The sequence below is a fragment of the Periplaneta americana genome, chromosome 5 (genome assembly GCF_040183065.1).
Source record: "Periplaneta americana isolate PAMFEO1 chromosome 5, P.americana_PAMFEO1_priV1, whole genome shotgun sequence".
Lineage (NCBI taxonomy): Eukaryota > Metazoa > Arthropoda > Insecta > Blattodea > Blattidae > Periplaneta > Periplaneta americana.
The window spans coordinates 15,637,597-15,662,201 of NC_091121.1; the positions used below are offsets into that span (position 1 = coordinate 15,637,597).

At 37.7% G+C, this 24,605-nt stretch overlaps 1 long non-coding RNA gene and 1 other non-coding gene across 2 annotated transcripts in view; both read left to right on the plus strand.

Annotated features, from left to right (window-relative positions):
* LOC138700469 (uncharacterized) overlaps positions 1-24,605 on the plus strand; it is a 941,569-nt gene that overhangs the window by 643,005 nt on the left and 273,959 nt on the right. The gene's annotated exons all lie outside the window — the stretch shown is intronic.
* On the plus strand, positions 2,103-2,175 carry TRNAN-GUU (transfer RNA asparagine (anticodon GUU)). The gene has a single exon. It is a non-coding gene; the product is annotated as a tRNA-Asn (tRNA).

Sequence of the window (24,605 nt, forward strand, 5' to 3'; positions counted from 1 at the left end):
TGGTATGTTAAACCAAAGGTCCCGGGATCGATACCCGCCCCCGGAACAATTTTTCCTTCGAAATTATTCTAATCATCAGCCCACTTTGAGGTCTGTGGATATAGAGGAAAAAATTGGATCGGTGTCTGGTAGAGTTCCCGGGTAGCTCAGTTGATAGAGCGTTGGTACGTTAAACCAAAGATCCCGGGTTCGATACCAGTCCCCGGAACAATTTTTCCCTCGAAATTATTCAAATCAACTTTACAGGGAGTTATACCTGAAAGCTTGATTTGCATAATACACGTCACTGTTCGTTAACAGAAAACCACAATTTAAGTCACATGGAGTTAGTGTGCACTCAATGTTGGTTGCTTGGCGGTTGTCAGCCCACTTTGAGGTCTGTGGATATAGAGTGAAAAATTGGATCGGTGTCTGGTAGAGTTCCCGGGTAGCTCAGTTGGTAGAGCGTTGGTATGTTAAACCAAAGGTCCCGGGATCGATACCCGCCCCCGGAACAATTTTTCCTTCGAAATTATTCAAATCAACTTTACAGGGAGTTATACCTGAAAGCTTGATTTGCATAATACACGTCACTGTTCGTTAACAGAAAGCCACAATTTAAGTCACACGGAGTTAGTGTGCACTCAGTGTTGGTTGCTTGACGGTTGTCAGCCCACTTTGAGGTCTGTGGATAGAGAGGGGAAAATTGGATCGGTGTCTGGTAGAGTTCCCGGGTAGCTCAGTTGGTAGAGCGTTGGTATGTTAAACCAAAGGTCCCGGGATCGATACCCGCCCCCGGAACAATTTTTCCTTCGAAATTATTCAAATCAACTTTACAGGGAGTTATACCTGAAATCTTGATTTGCATAATACACGTCACTGTTCGTTAACAGAAAGCCACAATTTAAGTCACACGGAGTTAGTGTGCACTCAGTGTTGGTTGCTTGACGGTTGTCAGCCCACTTTGAGGTCTGTGGATATAGAGTGAAAAATTGGATCGGTGTCTGGTAGAGTTCCTGGGTAGCTCAGTTGATAGAGCGTTGGTACGTTAAACCAAAGGTCCCGGGTTCGATACCGGCCCCCGGAACAAGTTTTCCCTCGAATTTGTTCAAATCAACTTTACAGGGAGTTATACCCGAAAGCTTGATTTGCATAATACACGTCACTGTTCGTTAACAGAAAGCCACAATTTAAGTCACATGGAGTTAGTTTGCACTCAGTGTTGGTTGCTTGACGGTTGTCAGCCCACTTTGAGGTCTGTGGATATAGAGGAAAAAATTGGATCGGTGTCTGGTAGAGTTCCCGGGTAGCTCAGTTGGTAGAGCGTTGGTATGTTAAACCAAAGGTCCCGGGATCGATACCCGCCCCCGGAACAATTTTTCCTTCGAAATTATTCAAATCAACTTTACAGGGAGTTATACCCGAAAGCTTGATTTGCATAATACACGTCACTGTTCGTTAACAGAAAGCCACAATTTAAGTCACACGGAGTTAGTGTGCACTCAATGTTGGTTGCTTGACGGTTGTCAGCCCACTTTGAGGTCTGTGGATAGAGAGGGAAAAATTGGATCGGTGTCTGGTAGAGTTCCCGGGTAGCTCAGTTGGTAGAGCGTTGGTACGTTAAACCAAAGGTCCCGGGTTCGATACCTGGTCCCGGGAACAATTTTTCCTTCGAAATTATTCAAATCAACTTTACAGAGAGTTATACCTGAAAGCTTGATTTGCATAATACACGTCACTGTTCGTTAACAGAAAGCCACAATTTAAGTCACACGGAGTTAGTTTGCACTCAGTGTTGGTTGCTTGACGGTTGTCAGCCCACTTTGAGGTCTGTGGATATAGAGGAAAAAATTGGATCGGCGTCTGGTAGAGTTCCCGGGTAGCTCAGTTGATAGAGCGTTGGTACGTTAAACCAAAGGTCCCGGGTTCGATACCCGGCCCCGGAACAATTTTTCCTTCGAAATTATTCAAATCAACTTTACAGGGAGTTATACCTGAAAGCTTGATTTACATAATACACGTCACTGTTCGTTAACAGAAAGCCACAATTTAAGTCACAGTTGTCAGCCCACTTTGAGGTCTGTGGATATAGAGGAAAAAATTGGATCGGTGTCTGGTAGAGTTCCCGGGTAGCTCAGTTGGTAGAGCGTTGGTACGTTAAACCAAAGGTCCCGGGTTCGATACCCGGCCCCGGAACAATTTTTCCCTCGAAATTATTCAAATCAACTTTACTTTACCAGAAAGCTTGATTTGCATTGAGTGAATAATGTTTACAATTTAGTAATTTCCTCCATAGTCTTGTATTGAACACGCTAGGTAGTGGATCATAAATTCACTAATTTAAGTCTGGTTATTGACAACGGGTTTTTAAGGGGCAAGGAAACTGCTTGTAATGGCTGTCAGTGGAAAGATAGGAATAGTGGAGGTCTCGTGTCGTAGATTTACATACTTTATACACTTTATCCTTGATTTTTATTAAATTGAACGCACTTGAGGCTCCAATCTCGTATTCTGAGTTGAGCCACAGTTTCTCGTCTTCCAAACCACTCAGTTATTTGTACTCTTTTATGTTTAGCACAACACAATTTTTTTAAAGCAAGGAAGTCATTTTACATGGAATTTATACAGTACGACAACTCCAACAGTACACCATACTGTGTAAGGGTAATGTTTTGTAATAACCCTCTCTAGAAAAATAACGTGCTAATATAATGTACAGTACTTCATATATAGAAAAAAGCGACATAAAGACAGTCGGATAATCCGCCAATCGGTTAATAGGGTGACGGGCAATCGGGGTTCTACTATATCGTGAATTCTTCTGCCGCTCTTACTGATAACTGGAGGTTCTGAACTTCGCTTCTATTCTTCTCACAGTTCACAGAGAAATATGTGACCGATTTGGATGCGTTTCGTTAAAAGTGTGCATACTTCTTGTTACGTACGACTTGTCTCCAAATCCTATCATCACCACATTCTCAATTTTCTCATTTCCTGTTAAGAACATCTTGTTTTATGTTGATTTAAGGGAGAAAGGAACTGACCACTCTACCCCATTATCTCCTGGCCTAGTTGCCTCGTAAGTGGTGCTTTTTGGTATCACTTGTGAGATTGAGACTTGTCTTCGAACAGTTGACTAAACAACAACATTAATAAAAGTGCTTCCATGATACAGGGAGTATCAAAATATATCAACAAGAAAATGTTTACTAATGTAACCATAACCATAGTGCGTCTTCTTAATCTACATCATTACTTTCCCCAACACATTTTTACTCGTCTCAATAACAGCATATCCTAGGGTGACCAGATTCACATCGATAAAAAAGAGAAAACGAAGATTCGAAAAGTAGGACATTGTACAAAAATAGAGGATCAAATAATTGCACATAGAATTAGGCTTACGCCTGTATTATGCTTTAAATTACGTCAATATCTATTTTATTGCAAAATATTTACAGTGCAAATTTAGGCTTATATATATCATACTTAATAGTATGTTAATATCTATATTATTACAAAATAATTATGAAAAAACTTAATAATAATTTTATAGTTAGCTACATATGAAAGTCAAGGCAACTGTAATTATTAAAGAGGACAGAAATATATATTTAGATTTAGCCTTAGCCCTATATTATACTTAAAATTCTTTCAATATCCATTTTATTACAGCATACTTATGAAAAATCTCAATAAATATAAAATCATTTTACAATTAGCTACATAGTATGAAAGCAAAGGGAACTATAATTATTATCAAAATACATAGAAAGGCAGCACAAAATGTGAATTTAATATTACTTAGTAATGTGTTTCAGATGTACAAATTTAAAGTAGATAAAAGAAGACATGAAAAGAGGGTTACCGTTATATTTCCCCATATCCTCCTTATTTAATCCTGTTGCAGATACTTTTCTGAAGATCCAATTCGTTGCAGTAACTTGGGTTTGCTCAGAAGGTATTTGTAAAATGACACACAAAAAAATTTCTTCAAATTATACTGAACCATTGATTTACTAGCTACCTGTGAACAACGACCATAACAAGGAGAAGCAAAAAGAGTTATGATCGTTGGCAAAGAATATATTCCTTCGGTGCTGCTGTCACCTACAGGCAAATTACTTGAAAAAGGGTCAAATCAGATAATTTCAAAATATCAGGCATACAAGTTACGAAAAGGAGGACATTTCTTGATTGTTTTTTAAATCCGTCCGAACCCCGGACAAAGGCCTAAAAAGGAAGACACGTCCCGACAAAAGAGGACGTCTGGTCACCCTAATATCACCTATTGGGAACTAACGAAACTATTTCAAAGTTCGTCAATTTGTTATATCTTTGGTTCTGATATCCCGTGATTAGAATATTCGGTTACACGATCAGAAAAATGAAGGTCAGATATCTTCGAACGCCAAGTATCATAGAACTCAAAATAAAGAACAGACTTACAATGTTACAATAGATTACTCATGTGATGCTACTAAAGTACAGAATTAATACTGCTGGAATTTAACTGTTGAAAAGTGTTTTCACTTGAAGAGGGAAAAGCAGGAAATTCGTATCTTAAATTTGGATAGCTGGAAATGATAACATAAATTCTCTATTGAGTCTATTGCAAATCTGGCTTACAGGTATACGTCCCTGTGAAGCAGACTTGAATAATTTCAAGGGATAAATTGAGACCTTTGGCTTAGCGCACCAACTCTCTACAGACTGAGCTACCCAGGAACTATACCACACACTTTATACCTTTATATCTACACACCTCAAGTGGGCTGAAGACGCCAGAAACCCAACTTTGAGTAGGCCTACACACAAATTCTGTGTGACTTGAATTGTGGTTTTTCTGTTAACGTAGTCAGATTTGCATAATACGAGTATATACGTTACTATAGGTTCGTTAACAGAAAACCCACAATTCAAGTCACACAGAGTTTGTGTGTACTCAAAGTTGGATTTCTGGCGTCTCGTCAGTCCACTTGAGGTGTGTGGATATAAAGGAAATAATTGAGAGGTGTCGGATGTTATTCCTGGGTAGCTCAGTCGGTAGAGCGTTGGTGCGCTAAGCCAAAGGTCTCGGGATCGATACCCGGCCCCAGAACAATTTTTCCCTTGAAATTATAAATTCTCTAGTCTCCGAGCTCGAGGGCTTTCTGGGACTCTTTAGTCGTATCATCACATACCTTACTATAATAATACCGGACAGCTGTATACTAGCAGCATTGATGTGAGTGCGAAAAATCGCGGACCTGACATCTAGCGCAGTGGGATGGAATTACGTCCACACATACAAATATTAACATAGCGTGATTCGGAATATTGTTTAAAACGTGAGTTACTAATGTGGAATTATATATGAAACACTTAAGAAATGTTGAACAATATTTTATGTAAAATTATTATCTTACAGTACCGGTATATCAAAGCTGCATATTATGAGAAATCTTGCATACTTCATATTACTTTCTGTAATTAATTGTTACATATTTTTTCTTTGGTTTACCGAGACAAAATCAATCTGATATTAGGAAAGAATTTACAGTAATGTTTTATATACGCATTGCTGACAACTGCAAAGATAAAATTGATAGTAATCTGATGCTTGTAAATTATTATCTTATATCAAAGCTGCATATTATGAGAAATATTGCATACTTCATATTACTTTCCGTAATTAATTGTTACATATTTTTTCTTTGGTTTACCGAGACAAAATCAATCTGATATTAGGAAAGAATTTACAGTAATGTTTTATATACACATTGCTGACAACTGCAAAGATAAAATTGATAGTAATCTGATGCTTGTAAATTATTATCTTATATCAAAGCTGCATATTATGAGAAATATTGCATACTTCATATTACTTTCCGTAATTAATTGTTACATATTTTTTCTTTGGTTTACCGAGACAAAATCAATCTGATATTAGGAATGAATTTACAGTAACGTTTTATATACGCATTGCTGACAACTGCAAAGATAAAATTGATAGTAATCTGATGCTTGTAATAATTATTAAAGGCATGTGGACAACAATAAAACTTAATTTGATAAAACCTTAAAATCCAATACATTTTAACTTCTATTCATTTATTAGGTCTAAATAAAAAAACTAATTTGTATTTTTCTATCAACACAAGACGAAGGAATTAGGCCTACTAAAGAATGTTGTTGACTTACGTTTTATGAACTGTCGGAAATCGAAAGTACGATTTGGAGCAATTTGTAATGCTGCAATTGTCACAACTATAAACAGCACATATACACCCTGGCATTTTAACACTAGTACCTAGTACTAATTCATAGAACTATTAACAAATTAACTAGCCCGGCAACAATATACACTGCAGTTGATTACAGCTTGTTTCGCGAGTATCTCCATTCCGGCAGGTAGGGAGCAGCACCATCGTCGTTGCCACGTAAAACTACTAGCTGTCCGGTATTATTATAGTAAGGCAGTGATCGCCAAAATCTTTGTCGCTGCACATGCCCCTGTCTTCACTCAAGCATAACCATGACATCATATCCCTCTGTTTACAGCCATCACTTCGATGTAAGGAAAGACATTTATCAGCAGCGGACGTACGCATGTAATGTTACAAGTGTGTAGGATAATATGTTTCGATGTCTTTTCGAAAACAGATAGTAAGTAAAAACTTAATTTTAAGGAGCATGGGAGGAAAAGTATTTATTTTGTGCAGATGGCAAAAATATGAGATACTTAATTTGTTGTAAAATTTTAAATGAAGTATAAAAGAACAATGTACGTTGTCATTGCTCTTCTTGTTATGAAGACTACCACGCCCTTACCTGTAACTTGAATAATAAACGAACAATAAAAAGTAGCGGCTTCTATGTCTTAATCGGGGTAAAACACATCGACGTTTTTTTCGACGTATGTAGTGTAATTTTAATATTTCAATAATAAATAAACAATAAAAAGTATTGGCTTCTATGTTTTAATCGGTGTAAAATACTTCCATGTTTTTTTTCTGCGTATGAGTGTAATTTGAATATTTCCTTAATAAATAATCAATAAAAAATATCGGCTTCTATGTCTTAATCGGAGTAAAATACTTCAACGTTTTTTGAAGTATGTAGTGTAATTTACAACTTCGTGACCAGCCTGGAACGTTTTTCTAATTTCAAATTACTGCTGATGTAAAGTACACGCTCTTTCTATGTTAAATAAGAAAATCAATTTATGTTATTTTATTAATAATACAAAAATAATTAATAGGAGGATAAAAAAAATTAACATGGAAAAAAGTGTGTATAGTTAATAAGTAGGACAACGTTATATTGCTTTCGTTTTTTGGTCACAGTCCATCTCTGCACTGTTATTCGCTGCATTACCTGAGGAGATACCTACTCCACCCCTCTCCCTGCGATAGTGGTGTGGGTCGCATTTCTATTACGTCACAATTTCATGGGGTTTGGCAACCACTGTAGTAAGGTATTTGGTATCATGTCTACAAAAAATACCACTGTCGTGAAATTAGGGGATCGAACCAGGGTTCGGAGAATGATAATCTAGCGATCTAACACTGAACTACTGAAAGTTCATTGAAAAGACGTATTGAAACAAACTGCAGACGTTAAAATGGATTAGAATGCGTCTGGCATCGCTATGCAGATGAACAGAAACTTGTGATCGAAAGGGCCAGCAATAAACTAAATTGAACTAAAACTTGCAAAACTTCAACAAAACAACGCCTCTGATACAAAAGACTTCCTCTTCCCTTCCTTTATTAGTCTCGTTTTAGTTTACAAACCCTCCTACCAGTTACAACCTCCTTTCTCTTAACAGTGTGCAGAGTTCATTTTGCAAATTGAAACTGATAAAAAATTACCTGAGACGGGGAATGAGTCAACAGAATGAGCGAGTCTGTTATCCGCAGAATTCCCAACGCACGAGAGAAGCTAGCTCAGCAGAGAGAGGGAGAGAGAGAGAGAGAGAGAGAGAGAGAGAGAGAGAGAGAGAGAGAGAGAGAGAGAGAGAGAGAGAGGGATCGTATGGATAAAGTAATTGAATTCTCTGGAAGCAAGTCCATGAAAATTGGCCTCTTAAAGCAAGCAAACATTTACTGTTTTAATTTGGCAAAAAGTGCCCGCTCCACGCACTTAAAAACCCTTCGTCGCCGTGGGGCAGTGGGTGAGTCTGTGAGTGTCTGGAACACAATGGAAGTACATACCCAATACCGACCTAACCTCTGCAAACATCGCCTCTTGAGGCTGACAGATTGTTTTTGGAGCTTTCTGCTGATTTTGAAAACGATTTTTTTTTATTATTATTATTATCTAGTCTGTAAGCCGATGAACTGTAATTAAAAGGGAAGGGAAGGGGTATGTTTGTAAAGCAGAAGAGAGTAATTTTCTAACCACTCATTATGTGATAATCCCCGTCTGATAGCACTTTTAGAATAATTAAGCTGGAGATCGGAGTTTGCTACGCACGTGTAAGGGGTAATAGGTAATAACACAAGCAAAATAGAGTCTGCCACCTTACCTTCATTCTAATAAGTATGAAGTGTATTACAAACAGGGCCAGAATTTCGATGTTTCAATAGTACATTATGCAACGAGCCTATAATGGTAGTAATTAAGACGCGAGTATGTTTGTTTATGAAACGAGCGCAAGCGAGTTTCATAATTTTCATACGAGCGTCTTAATTACCATTATAGGCAAGTTTCATACGACTTTTTATGCTCGACCATATTTCTAACTTTAAATTATTCATAAGTATTCATGTTATGATTATGTAAGTGAGGAGCGGAACTGACCTGAATTGTGAGATGTGCGCAGACGGGAAAGTATTAATTTTTTCCGAAACACGAATGTCATTGACCTTGATATAATCTAGAGAATAACATCAACATTAGGTTTGATATAACCTGGAAATTGATTTAGAATTGAAAAACGAGACAACAAATTGAATTTATTTGAATATTATTTACAATTAACGCTAATTATTATAGTAACAGAACATAACCTTCTGCGAAAGAATTGGATTTCCAGCCTCCGAGACTTTTCGCTAATTGTCTTTCGATTGCATATCCGAGAATAATCGATACTTGCGGTTTTATAATGGTACAATGGTGATTTCTCATTGGCTGAACAACTGAATTATAATGAATAGGTGTACTTCAATGAGGTGCATTAAAGGGCTACTACCAGTTGTATAATTACTACATTTCGGCATGGTCGAGCATAAAAGTATTTAATGTAACCACTGATATAACGCTAAATTACATACAGTTTAAGAATAATTACAGAACACTAAGTTTACTAAATGCAAGCACATTTACACTGACTATTACACTTTTACTACGTCGTATTACTTTTAACCAATAAAACGGTATCGAACGACGTGTTTAAACAAATAATGGCTGCCTATCCTACAAATTTTATCACTTCCTTAGCATTTGTTTCTATCTTTGCCATCATTGTACTTTCAATAATTTTATTGTACCTTTTAAAATGATTCATGTTTATTTCATCATCCCTAATTAAAACTTTTCTATCATCTATCTTGTTTATATTACTTGTTTAGGTTATGTTATAGGCCTAACTTCTGCTGTATGAGATTATGGATAGTCACGTATCAGAGCAGTGGAATGCAATTGTTTGAATAAAAATGAAACTGAATCAGCAAAGCCTTCTTGACTAGTAATCGTCCATGGAGTTCAACGAAAATTGTATAGTTGGCACAACTGGTAACAAGAGAACAACTCATCATAACACACCATCGCCATTTAGCGGAAGATTTTTAATGATGAAATGGTACAGTAATACATTTTCAAGACTGTTTAGTTTTCTAGTAAGTCAATAAATATTTTATTTTATTCTTCACCTAATTGTTGTTGTTGTTGATTAGTTAACTGTCCGAAGACAGGTCTGAACTTCACAAGTGATACCAAGAAGGTACCACTTATGAGGCAACTAGGGCAAGAGGTAATGGGGTACGTTGCCCAGTTCCTTTCCCTCTCCATTGCATACATCGCCGACTAGCTACATATTACACTAGTCAGACTTCGGATGCATACAAACAATTGTTCTTCCTCTGACACATATCGTCAAGTAAGATGCACTGCCTGATAGGCTAATAGATGTACATATTAGCCAGAACCTCAATCAGAGGATCTAACATAATTAGGAACATTAAATCCAGACGTTTGAGATGGGCAGGGCATATAGCACGTACGGATGAATCCATAAAGCATATTTAGTGTTAGTTGGAAGACCTGGAAGAAAAAGACCTTTGAGGAAGCCGAGAAGTAGACGGGAGGATAATATAAAAATGGAGTTGAGGGAGGTGGGATATGATGCTAGGGACTGGATTAATCTTGCTCAAGAAGGAACGGATGGCAGGCTTATGTGAGGGCGGCAATGAACCTCCGGCTTCTTTAAAGTGCATATGTAAGTAACTTTTTACTTGTTTCAGATCTCAAAGTTACAATTCTGACGTAAGATCCGTTGAATACAATAAATGAATTGAAAAAGTACTATATCCGGTTTCTATTTGAATTACCAACCCAAGGAAAAGCGATCGTCAGGGAGGCCTAACTAAAGAATGATTGAGATCACAAAGACCTGGAGTATAAATAATTGATTAAACGGCGATCTTACTCGTGTTAATTATGTAAGCATGTGCGGCTTACAGCTGTTTCGGTGCTACTTGACACCATCCTCAGAGCCTACTAGATCTCGGCGCTATCTCAACTTCGCTGCCTGTTGTATGGATGTGTTCGTTTGATGAAGAGTTGTGTCAAATAGTGTTTGTGTTCTGAAATTGATCTGTGTGTTGAGAATTTGATTGGGGTGTGTTTTAGTGTGTCTGTATATTTCATATTGTTCTAGTGTGTTGAGTTTTTGGTTTTTGGGTTGTCTGTGTAGGATCTCCATGTCTGTATTTATGTTAAACAGCTGTAAGCCGAACATGCTTACATAATTAACACGAGTAAGATCGTCATCTAATCAATTATTTATATTCAAGTGTTAAAAGTAGTGTACGAAAGATTCAACATGGACCTGGAGCATGTTACAATGGTCATGTTTTGCCCCTTGTCCTGAATCCTAATTTTCTTGTGTTATATAAGTCCCATCTTAGCAGGCCTCGTTACGATAGGTATGAAAAATTCCTCTGAAATTTCTATCTCAAGTTGAATTTAGATGCCCGAATAACACGTGTAGTTGGAAGTATCGTAAAATGAAATAGGCCCTATCAGTACTGTTCCTGCTCCTGCTATCTTCACTGGATCACTTCTGCATGCTGACTGCGTGATGTTCTCCCTGCCCTCGGCCTTCATCACAGCTCACAGGCACCTCGAAGCACTCACACTGCTGCATTTGTATTAATCTGGTTTGATATTACGCACGCTGCAATGTTTGGCTCATGCGGATGATTAAGCTTGACTTCGCTACACGTGTGTGCCAAATGCCGCATCATTCATGCGTGCTCAATCGAATTCACGATTAGTCATGCGTCGTTTGTCAGATGTTTGGCGTGGTCTTAGAAAATCACGTCTGGAAATATCAAGAAAATCTCACAGCATCAAGACAATTCCTTCAAAAAATCTTATGCTGTAGTAGTTGCTAATGTCGTGCATAAAAGGCCCTATGTTTTGTTCCTGTTTGCTTACTGTCCATCCGAGTGGTCAGTGTTGCCAACAGTCGTCACCTCAAAATCGTTAAATAAGATGTCAAATGAATAATTTCGAGGGAAAAATTGTTCCGGAGCGGGGTATCGAACCCGGGACCTTTGGTTAAACGTACCAAGGCTCTACCAACTGAGCTACCCGGGAACTCTACCAGACACCGATCCAATTTTTCCCTCTATATCCACAGACCTCAAAGTGGGCTGACATCCGTCAAGCAACCAACATTGAGTGCACACTAACTCTGTGTGACTTAAATTGTGGTTTTCTGTTAACGAACAGTAACGTGTAGTATGCAAATCAAGCTTTCAGGTATAACTCCCTGTAAAGTTGATTTGAATAATTTCGAGGGAAAAATTGTTCCGGGACCGGGTATCGAACCCGGGACCTTTGGTTAAACGTACGTACGGTTAACCAAAGGTCCCGGGTTCGATACCCGGTCCCGGAACAATTTTTCCCTCGAAATTATTCAAATCAACTTTACAGGGAGTTATACCTGAAAGCTTGATTTGCAAGATGTCAAATGTCGCTAAAATGTAGCTAAATTCAATTTACAAGTAAAAAAAAAAAAAAAGTATCTAAAGAAAAGAGTAAGATTAACATTTTAGCAAAAATGTATCGTAACTTTTAGAGATATAAATGGGCCATATTCTCCACTTCTACTGTAGCTGTTGACATGAAAGTCATGGATTCATATAGGTTGAAAGTGGAACGTATATACAGGGTGTTTCCGGGCTGGTATTACTAACTTTCAGGGTGATGGGGAAAGACACATGTATCAATTTGAGATATGGAACCCTGGTCCGGAAATGACTGTGTCGAAAGTTATAAGCAAAAATAGTTGTATGGAAATGAAATTGTAATTTGGCACCATGTGCCCTCCTTCCCTTAACCTTTGGAACAGTCGTAGAAAGATGGTATGGGCCGGATGTCTCCTACGTGGGATACAATCTGTGAGCTTGTCTACTGTTCCCATTGGCTCGTCCGTATTCGTAAATCAGGTCTGCTTATTCCGCTCTCGTGTACTTCTCCATTCCACTAGGACTGATCGACTGGACACTGCAACCTGTACACATACACTGCTGTCTACAGACGTGCATATCAGGACCGACCATGTCCGTTACACATTACGCTATCTGCATTGCTTTAGTGTAGTTTCCTGTCCCCACCCCTCAGACAGCGCACTGAATGGAATACTGTAAGTAGACAACGTAAACAACGTCAGATGAATACAGTATGTGTAAGATGTACAGATAAATACACATAAATAAGATGTACAGAGGAATAAAATTATTTTATTTCCACACAACTATTTTTGCTTATAACTTTCGATTCAGTCATTTCCGGACCAGGGTTCCTTATCTCGATTTGATACATGTGCCCTTCCCCATCATCCCTGAAAGTTCGTAACACCGGCCCGGAAACACCCTGTATAGGTCTACGCATCATACTTCCAGTCTTCCGCAGAACACTTTCGGGAAATTTGGTATTTGTAACTCGTTTTTCAAGAATTCCTCAAGGTGTTCCTGGCGTGTGATATAGCACTAGCTGTTTTGATATGAATTTTGTTGCGTAATTTTGATTTCACTAACAAGCAAATATTGTCATGGGGGCAGATAAAAAAGTTAATTTTTTTCTTCCACCATGTTAATAATGCCAAAACAAATGATTGTACAAATTTTGGCAACTATAGCACAATTACTAGGGCTGTAAAACAAGTTTCCCTTGGGCCGTTTTCAGAAAGAAAACACAGTTCATTGGAAAAATTTATTCGAACAGACGCAACAACTGTTGAGCTATTTTTCAACATATTACCCACTTGAATTGAGACATTTGTCATACCATGGCTGTCAGAATAAATGACATGATGAATTTCATACTTGTAGTGTCAATAATACCGATGCATGTTTTTGTTTTGTTTTTTTTTTTTCAGAAAATTTATGTTTTTGGACTATAGTTGATTTTTTCAATAAACCCTTCAATTGCGCATACATCTATACTTTGAAATGATATTTTAATGCCTTACTTACTTAATTACTTACTTACTTACTTACTTACTTACTTACTGGCTTTTAAGGAACCCGGAGGTCCATTGCCGCCCTCACATAAACCTGCCATTGGTCCCTATCCTGAGCAACATCAATCCATTCTCTATCATCATATCCCACCTCCCTCAAATCCATTTTAATATTATCTTCCCATCTACGTCTCGGCCTCCCTAAAGGTCTTTTTCCCTCCGGCCTCCCAACTAACACTCTATATGCATTTCTGGATTCGCCCATACGTGCTACATGCCCTGCCCATCTCAAACGTCTGGATTTAATGTTCCTAATTACGTCAGGTGAAGAATACAATACGTGCAGTTCTATGTTGTGTAACTTTCTCCATTCTCCTGTAACGTCATCCCTCTTAGCCCCAAATATTTTCCTAAGCACCTTATTCTCAAACACCCTTAACCTATGTTCCTCTCTCAAAGTGAGAGTCCAAGTTTCACAACCATAAAGAACAACCGGTAATTTAACTGTTTTATAAATTCTAACTTCCAGGTTTTTTGACAGCAGACTGGATGATAAAGGCTTCTCAACCGAATAATAACAGGCATTTCCCATATTTATTCTGTGTTTAATTTCCTCCCGAGTATCATTTATATTTTTTACTGTTGCTCCAAGATATCTGAATTTTTCCACCTCTTCGAAGGATAAATCTCCAATTTTTATTGTTCTATTTCGTACAATATTCTGGTCACGAGACATAATCATATACTTAGTCTTTTCGGGATTTACTTCCAAACTTATCTCTTTACTTGCTTCCAGTAAAATTCCTGTATTTTCCCTAATCGTTTGTGGATTTTCTCCTAAAAATAATATTTTAGAGACTATTTTCAAAATTGTAAATCCCAGTTTAGATGCCTAAAATCACTTTTTCACGGCCCAAAAATCTGAGGTCTAATCATTACTTGCACATTAATGTTGAAGCTTGAAAACTCGAGAACCATCTCTGGCCAGAAACCTCTTTATAATTCACATGCATAATCTGGCTGCGTGGAATATATCCCACAAGCGTTTGCGCAACAGTTGCAATTACCTAATTTCCTAAGCCGTACGTTAGCAACTATTAAAAGTGTTTGCACACCGAGAGAACATTTAGATTTTTTTGCGTACCCACATGTGCAGATAGATAATGCTGCAGACTATAAGGCAGATTTGATTATCAAATAGTCCCATATGGAATAAAGTTATTATTTGTGATACTAATTGAAGCTGCAAAATAGTTTTTACGTCGAAAAGTAATTAAGTCCCAATAGAGGCGGGAATATATTGTGAGTCCATTTTGTCCGCAGATTTCATCGACTTCTCTGGCTGAATGTAATATACGTACCGAGGGATTTTATTATGCTACTCCCCCCACCCCTACAACATTCCCTTTTTAATTTTCAGCTGTGTACTTCGGTCATAAAAAGAGGTAATTAATTTTATGTCCTTGTATATGATGTTTTAATTCCTACCTATAATGAATTTTTCGTGTTGCCTGGAGACCAATTATATTGTGATAATAAACTAGGGACATAATTATACTCCGATAGGGGATTTTTGGGGCGGTGACAACGCTCTTTATGACAAGGCACGGAGGGGGGAAATACGATTTTTATACTGAGTTATTATTTTATCATGCGGAACTTTACCGAAAGGTATTGCCGCGAGGTAAACCGAGCAAAAGGCTGTTCTATGCGTACGTAACTGGCAACGCCCGCATCTCTGAGTTCACAATAATAACAGTCACAATTTTAATACACGTTTCAGTAATTTTCATGAAACAACGACACTAGTATTAGTGTGTGTATATGTGTGTGTAATTTTTGTATTTAATAATTAATATATTAATTATAAGTGAACATTTAATTGCTTGGCGTGTTATATTCACATCTTAGAATAAAATTAATTAAAAAAAGACTATATGACTAAAGCTTCGCAACCGAATAATAGCAGACATTTCTCATATTTATTCTCTGTTTAATTTTCTCTCGATTGTCATTTTTCTACTGACTGATCTCAATGTCAACCAGTCGCAAAAATTACAACGTGTTCATAATTCTTGTGTTCGCTTCGTCTGCGATGTCCGTCGCGCTGACCACATTACCCCATCCTTCCAAACTCTAAACTGGCTACGGCTTAACGAACGTAGAAATTTTCATTCTCTTGTTCTCCTTTTCCAAGTCCATCACACTTCTACACCTACCTACCTTGCCTCCCGTTTCAGTTACCTGTCATCATATCATAATCTCTTCACACGCACGCAGAATAGCCGCATACTAGCCATACCAACACATAAGACATCATCGTATTCATCATCATACACAATCTCGCTCTCGCGCTTGTGGAATACCCTACCCAGTGACATCAGAGACTGTCGGAATTTAGTAGCGTTCAAAAGCAAGATCATTAAGCATTTTCTTACTGCGTAGAGTAGGTTTAATTTTTACTTAATCAGTAAAAGAAATGCTTCTCTCTTCTTAACTTTTACAATAAACTGTCTAGCTTTTATTAATCAGTTAATCTTTTAGTACTTTGATTTTTATTGTATTTGTAAATTTAATATTAATTGTAATTATAATTGTAATTGTATTCTTAATATTGTAGTTGTAATCCCCTGGTAGAGGGGAAGAGAAGGCCTGATGGCCTTATCTCTACCAGGTTAAATAAATAAATAAATAAAAATAAATTTATATCATCAGTATAATAATGTAATGGCTGCAGTCTTTCTTATATAAACTCCAGGGACGTAGATATTAAACTAGCCAAATTTCAGCAACTGTTAAGAACAATCAAATCAACTCTATTAAAGAAAGTTCGACCAGAAACAATTTTGAAATTCTATAAAGTCATGGCAGTCCCTGCATTATTATATGGATCAGAGACATAGTCATTAACGAAAGGGCAACTTTGAAGAATAGAAGCTGCTGAAATGCGATTGCTAAGACCTCTTGCAGGATATACTCTTTACGACCATAAATGGAACGCTGACATCCGAACAGAATTGAATATCACCGCCATTACGGATACTATAGAATCTTACCGCAACAACTGGTATGGACATGTATTAAGAATGCCCAACAATAGGTTACCCAAGAGACTATTGGACTATACACCTCACGGAAAACGAGACATCGGAAGGCCAAGGAAGAGATGGAAAACCAACATTCTTCTGGAAGCGGAACAGGCCAGGAGGCCTAATCCAAGGCTGTTATTGATGATGATGAGTATAATAATGTTTAGCAAAGAGCGTATTCCGAATCTCAGCGCTGAGCAATCCGATGGCATCACGGTGTTCCGAATTTCACCGATGGCTTCACTGATGCTCCACCGGTGTCGCACCGGTGCCATCAGCTTGCAGAGGTGGTGGCAGTCTCCATCAGCCGCCATCAGTGAATCTGATTGGTTATTGTATAGGGCGGGAATTAACAGACGAATGACATCGTGCACTGTTGTGTCATGGCGGTGTGTTCTGCTGTATTGTTTGTAATGAGCACAACGTAAAAACAATATGTTAATGGCTTATGAGCGAACATATCAACGGACCAGTTATTACTACCGGTTCAAGAAATAAATTGTTTATGCTCCCTTTTCTTTGAACGAGATGGCAGTACGGAAATTTCGCAAAATTTTGCTAGCGTAGCACAGACAACAACTTGTACAGTCGCCATGACAGCCATCGATCCTTCCAGCAGTTTTGTTCCTGTTTCGCTGCAGCGTGACGTCATTGTTGTCCACCGGTCCGGTGAGATTCGGAATACGCTGAAAATAAATACGACAATGGCGCTAGTTTTGGAGTCGGTATGGACAGACATCGACTTATGGCTTAGCGAAAATATTGTTTAGAAACTCTTGTGACTGCAAGCAAGCGACGAAATTACTTTTTTCCGGAAAAATATTTGGCAAAATTTTCCATTTCATGTTGGTGTATATTTGATTGACGACAAAAAATCACTTAGTAACTATAAAATTGATTCTGTTACTGTACCGATATCTTGGGGGAAGGGTTATTACTTTTCAATGCTTTTTTTCCTCGCCCCTTAAATCTTTCTATATCTGCGCCGACTTGATTAGAAAATCTCAGCTGACCTAAAGCATCTCGGATGACTTATGTAAAAAGAATTAGAAAAATAAAAGGAAACAGACCCAACATCTCGGTGTAAATGAATTACGGTGGCAAAATTGGGCACATGCACCGTGTCAGAGTGTATCCACGTCCGTAAAATAAGCCATAATTCAAGAGAGCCACACACATTTGTAAAAGACACTTGAGTCATGGATTCGTCGTGCTGCGGCAATCAACTGAGACCACGTGATCTGCTTGCTACTCCGTTGTGCTGCCGAGGGTCTCTGCCATTACCCCTCTTTACGCAAATAATTGCTCCTGGACCAGTGGGGTGAGGTGTCAGTGGCGTATGTCGCTTCAGGATGTGTGGCAGGTTGCAGCTTTTCCTAAGACGGACACTGGAAAGTTTTCTTTTCTCAATCGTACTATCAGGGCCTGGAATACTTTACCTGCAGACTTACTAAAGGCTTTACCAACAACCAAAAATGTATTTAAAAATAGGCTTAAGGACTTTACTAATAGACGATAATTATACACAGTATTTAAAGGGTGTAATTGATATTTTGTTATTGAAGTGTTGTGTCAGTGAAGTGTGTTGAGTAAGTGAAACGTGTTCCTGTCAGTGAAGCTTTATAGTTTATAGTGGCAGTGCAAAGTATTTGAACAGTGAACTGTTTTTGAAGTGTTAGTGAAATCAGGATAGAATCAGTGAAATGTGTCGTAGTTCCAGTGCAGTGAGTGAGTTGACAGCGAAATGACTGTAGTGTTGAAAGGTATTTATGAAGATATGAACATATCATACTCGTGGGTTTTAGTTCGAACATAGGTTTAAGGTACAAATTAGATTTACTTTAAATGTTATTTTAACCGATCGTGCGTCATTTAATTTAGGATGTTCCCTGTTGTTTTTGTTATTATTATTATTATTATTATTATTATTATTATTATTATTATTATTAATAATTATTGTTAGTATTAATTATTAGTATTATTATTAATTGTGTTTATTATTGTCTTTATTGAGTGTAATTAGTTACCACTGCCACCGTATATATAACCATTGCAGTGTGAATAAATACATACATACATACATACATACATACATACATACATACATACCCACATACATACATACAGTACATACATACATACATTGGGCATGGCGTCATATATGTTTCACAAGAAAGGCTCACCAATTGATAATGGATTTTCACAACGATTTTTCCCCCATACGTTCCATTTGAAATAAGAATCCTCCTATAAGTTTCTACATTCGGAAAGGGCCTAGTTTTCGAATATGATTTTTTTTCCAAATTCTTCAATCCAGAGCTATAGCAGCAAACAATGCTCTGTGCTAGACATTAGATTAGAAATTAGAATTAGTAAAGCCCATTACATCCTTAGCAGGCAAGGGCTTCCTACCATCGGTAGGGCAGCTCTACTTTTGCTCACAGGGTGAGCTAGGCCCTGTGGACCTTACTAAAAGTTGAGTCACTTCACTTCACTTCACTTCACTTCACTTCACTTCACTTCCCTGTTTTGTGTTCTACTGTTACTTATTCTAAATCTAAAATTATGTCTTTCCACTTTTCTCTGTCTCTCGCAATACGCGTCCACTGCGGTCCTGTCACGTCAACGAAGTCCTGTGCCCATCTCCTTCTTGGTCTTCCCTTCCTTGGGTCCCAGACTGTAGTGGCGAATGCCCATCTGTCGCCGGGTAGTCTGGCTACATGTCCTCCCCATTTCCATTTCAGTCTTCTCGCTGTCTTGCAGGCCATTTCGATACCGCTTTTTAATCTCAGTTCTTCATTTCTTACTTTGTCCTTTAGTTTAATCTCTAATATCTTTCTCTCCATTTTGCATTGGCATACCTGTATCTTCTGTGCTTGTTTTTTAGTCAACGACCAGGTTTGGCTGCCATATGTTAAGGTCGGTATGATACAGGTCCGTAGGGCTTCCAGTCTTAATTGTATATTAATAATATCTTTGTCTAAGAACAGGAATTTGAGTCCCCAGAATTTCCCCCATGCTAGGTTAATTCTTCTTCGAATAGCCATATCAGGCAATAAATCACATCTAGCTGCATACCGTACTGTCAAAATCTCCTTAAATAATATAAGTTATGAAAATGACATACCAGGTACATAATATTCATGAAATTGACTTTAGAATAGTCTATGAAGAAAAGATAAGGACATGTAAGCATACCTGAAATTACTCACTGTACTGATCACAGTAGTGGAAATCATTGTAAAAATGCTCAAAACAAAGTGGAACATTGCACCATGAATATTTTAGAGAAATAAGTTTCTCACGGTCAGTTTTAGAATAATTCTGTGCATCAACGTAGAAACAGATTTCTACAGAAGTGACGAATTTATCATGTTTGTTGTCAAGGTACCCGACTTCATGCCGACCATATTTGAACTTATTCACATATCTTACTTACTTACTGGCTTTTAAGGAACCCGGAGGTTCATTGCCGCCCTCACATAAGCCCGCTATTGGTCCCTATCCTGAGCAATTAATCCAGTCCCTAGCATCATAGTCCACCTCCCTCAAATCCATTTTAATATTATCCTCCCATTTATGTCTCGGCATCCCAAAATATCTTATTCCCTCCGGCCTCCCAACTAACACTCCATATGCATTTCTGAATTCGCCCACACGTGCTACATGCCCTGCCCATCTCAAACGTCTGGATTTAATGTTCCTAATTATGTCAGGTGAGGGCGGCCGGGTAGCTCAATTGGTAGAGCAGCTGGCTACGGACTGGAAGGTCCGGGGTTCGATCCCAGGTGGTGACAGGATTTTTTCTCGTTGCCAAACTTCCAGAACGGCCCCGAGGTTCACTCAGCCTCCTATAAAATTGAGTACCGGGTCTTTCCCGGGGGTAAAAGGCGGTCAGAGCATGGTGCCGACCACACCACCTCATTCTAGTGCCGAGGTCATGGAAAGCATGGGGCTCTACCTCCATGCCCCCCAAGTGCCTTCATGGCATGTTACGGGGATACCTTTTAATTATGTCAGGTGAAGAATACAATGCGTGCAGTTCTGTGTTGTGTAACTTTCTCAATTGTCCTGTAACTTCATCTCCCTTAGCCCCAAATATTTTCCTAAGAACCTTATTCTCAAACGCCTTTAACGTATGTTCCTCTCTCAAAGTGAGAGTCTAAGTTTCACAACTATACAGAACAACCGATAATATAACTGTTTTATAAATTCTAATTTTCAGATTCATATTCACATATCTAGGATATTAAAACCGATTATGTGTTAAGGACTGCGATTTTATCACATTATCTCTCTGATGTAATTATAATATCTGTGGAAAGTAACAAAACACTATTAGAAAACTTTCGAATGAAATTTTTCCAAGACCTAAAGTCATAAACGTCAAGAACAATCAGAGTTGTGTGCTTTGGAATTGTCAACCGTTTTACCTTCTGGAGTTATTCTTTCTATAGTGTGTCTTTCCTTCCTGAAGAAAACCTTGCTAAGATTTTAAATACAATTATTCTGGGTATTGTTACAAACTTCTATATTCCTGAATCTAGAATTTAATAAAACCATGGACAAATAACAGAATACAATTAATTCTTTTTTTTTTTAATTTTCTTCAGAAACAGCAAGATACTAACATTCTGTTCCATAACTGAGTATACTGAACTAAATAGTACTTCGCACCACAGCCCGCCACTGACCGAGGGGGTGCAATATGGCGTGAAGAGTGGGAGGGTTGGCTCGTGGTACATGGTGTACTGCAGCCCAGCTACATTTTTTACGCAACGGAGATGAACGAATGAGTCATCACAGGGTGGTCCAGCCTCCACTCTCATAGCAACAAACTTGGTTGTGTTGCAGAAAATGTTACAGGATCTTGCAATGTTCGGAAAACTTCCTTCTTCAGGAATTAAGACGTAATTCATAATCAAATATAATACCTAGTTTTAGACATTATTTGAGTTTTTCGAAAGCAACATCTGGGCTCTTTTGCTACAAATTGTGTTACTGTAATTCCGATGAGGAATCATGAACTAAGACCGTTATAGGTGCAGAAAAGTTACCTTGATTAGTTCATAATGATCACTCTGTATTACTGCCCAAACGTAACAGTATTAGTATTTTTACTAATACTATTGATGCATCTGCTGTTTCTATTAACATTACTACTGCTACTATCACTATTATTATTGATACTATACCCCTAATGCTATTACTATTTCTACTAATATTACTATTCGCACTGCTGCAATTACGAGTACTATTACTATTGCTACTATTACATTTACTTCATATTGTCACTACTAATTTTACTTACTTACTTACTGGCTTTTAAGGAACCCGTAGGTTCATTGCCGCCCTCACATAAGCCCGCCATTGGTCCCTATCCTGAGCAAGATTAATCCATTATCTATCATCATATCCTACCTCCCTCAAATCCATTTTAATATTATCTTCCCATCTACGTCTCGGCCTCCCTAAAGGTCCTTTTCCCTCCGGCCCCCCCAACTAACACTCTATATGCATTTCTGGATTCGCCCATACGTGCTACATGTCCTGCCCATCTCAAACGTTTGGATTTAATGTTCCTTATTATGTCAGGTGAAGAATACAATGCGTGCAGTTCTGTGTTGTGTAACTTTCTCCATTCTCCTGTAACTTCATCCCTTTTAGCCCCAAATATTTTCCTAAGCACCTTATTCTCAAACATCCTTAACCTATGTTAAGTGAGAGTCCAAGTTTCACAACCATAAAGAACAACCGGTAATATAACTGTTTTATAAATTATTCTAACTTTCAGATTTTTTGACAGCAGGCTGGATGATAAAAGCTTCTCAACCGAATAATACTAGGCATTTCTCATATTTATTCTGTGTTTAACTTCCTCCCGATTACCATTTGTTACTGTTGCTCCAAGATATTTTAACTTCTCCACTTCTTCAAAAGATAAATTTCCAATTTTTATATTTCCATTTCATACAATATTGTCGTCACGAGACATAATAATATACTTTGTCTTTTCGGGATTTACTTCCAAACCTAATTTTACTACTGATAATATTACTACCGCTGCTATTATTACTGTTACAACCGCTATAATATTATTGCTAATAATATAATTACTGCTGCTGTTGCTATTCCCACTGCTGCTATTTTTACTGCTGTTACTGTTACTATTAATACTGATACTTTTTCTATTAATATTGCTACTGATACTTGTATTAACTTACTACTTCTGCTGCGTACTAGTATTATTACTTCTGCTACTTGTAGTATTACTTCTGATACTTGTATTATTATTTCTGCTATTAGTATTATTACTTCTGCTACTATTATTATTAGTTTTGATACTTGTATTATTACTTCTGCTACTACTATTATTACTTCTGCTACTGATAATACTTGTGCTACTGATACTGCAATACTGATAATACCTACTATTGCTATTACTGCTACTACTATCGCTAATGCTACTACTGCTTGTACAAATAATGTACTCTACTTTGTTACTTTAACACAACTTTAAACTAAGTTTTTTTGTTCTCGCAAAAATGATGAAATGAATTTCTGTGCTGATGTCAACTTGGTCCTCTTTCATCTGTTATTAATAATTGATGTACAGTAATTAAAACTTTTGAGCGAGGCGGAATTGTACTCATTAAAGTGACTGATTTACAATTGCATTAGTTTAACAAATTTGACTCCATACATCGCGAGCTACTCAACGCGTCCTCGTTCTAGCTAGCGCTCATGCGGAAAAACCTACATAGCATTTTTATACTATTTTGTTATCATTTTTAAAAATGAATTACTGAATATGTATACTTTTTATTCTTTTGAAGCATTGCTCTTCATATAATAGAACTCTTTTAGCTCATACTGGCATTGTTCAGGGAAGCATTTTTCAATTCATATTACAGTAATAACATAGATGGTTGAAATTGTTGGCTATGTCATGCACCGGAGGAAAAGGAGAGATGAGGTAGTGACGAGCTGCTATAATAGAGAGCGGGTACTATGTGTTAATTCCATGTCGGAACTAGTCCATTAAAATATGAATATGAGGATTTAGAAGCATATGCAGCCCAAATGGGAGCGCGCGTATAAGCAACGGAACCTTATACCCAATATCCAATCCTGAGAGAGTATTCACTCAGAAAACTGTCTCCGATACAGCCAGGCCCTAATTTTTTTTATTACGACCTGTCTTCATGTGCAACAATAGTACATTATGCAACGAGCCTATAATGAAGGTAATTGAGAAGTGAGTATGGATATTTATGAAACGAGCGCAAGCGAGTTTCATAATTTTCATACGAGCTTCTTAATTACCATTGTAGGCGAGTTTCGTACGACTTTTCATGCTTGACCATATTTCTAACTTGATATTATTAATTTTTGAGCAATGTCCCGTATGTTGTGAGATGTGCGCAGACGCGAAAGTATTGATTTTTTCCGAGGAACAGATGTCCACATTGACCTTGCTAGGCCATAAGAACCTACAGAGATAACATTGAAATTAAATTAGACATTGAAAAACGAGATGACAAATTGAATTTATTTGAATATTATTTACAATTAACGCTAATTATTATAGTAACAGAACATAACCTTCTGCGACAGTATTGGATTTCCAGCCTCCGTGACTTTTCGCTAATTCTCTTTCTATTGCATATCCGAGAATAATCGATACTTGCGGTTTTATAACGGTAGAAAGCTGATCTGTCATTGGCTGAACAGTTGTAACCTGAGTCGTCATTGGCTGAAAGACCTGACCTTTAATGAGTAGGTGTACTTTAATGACATGCATTAAAGGTCTGCTACCAGGTGTATAATTACTACGTTTCGGCATGGTCGAGCATAAA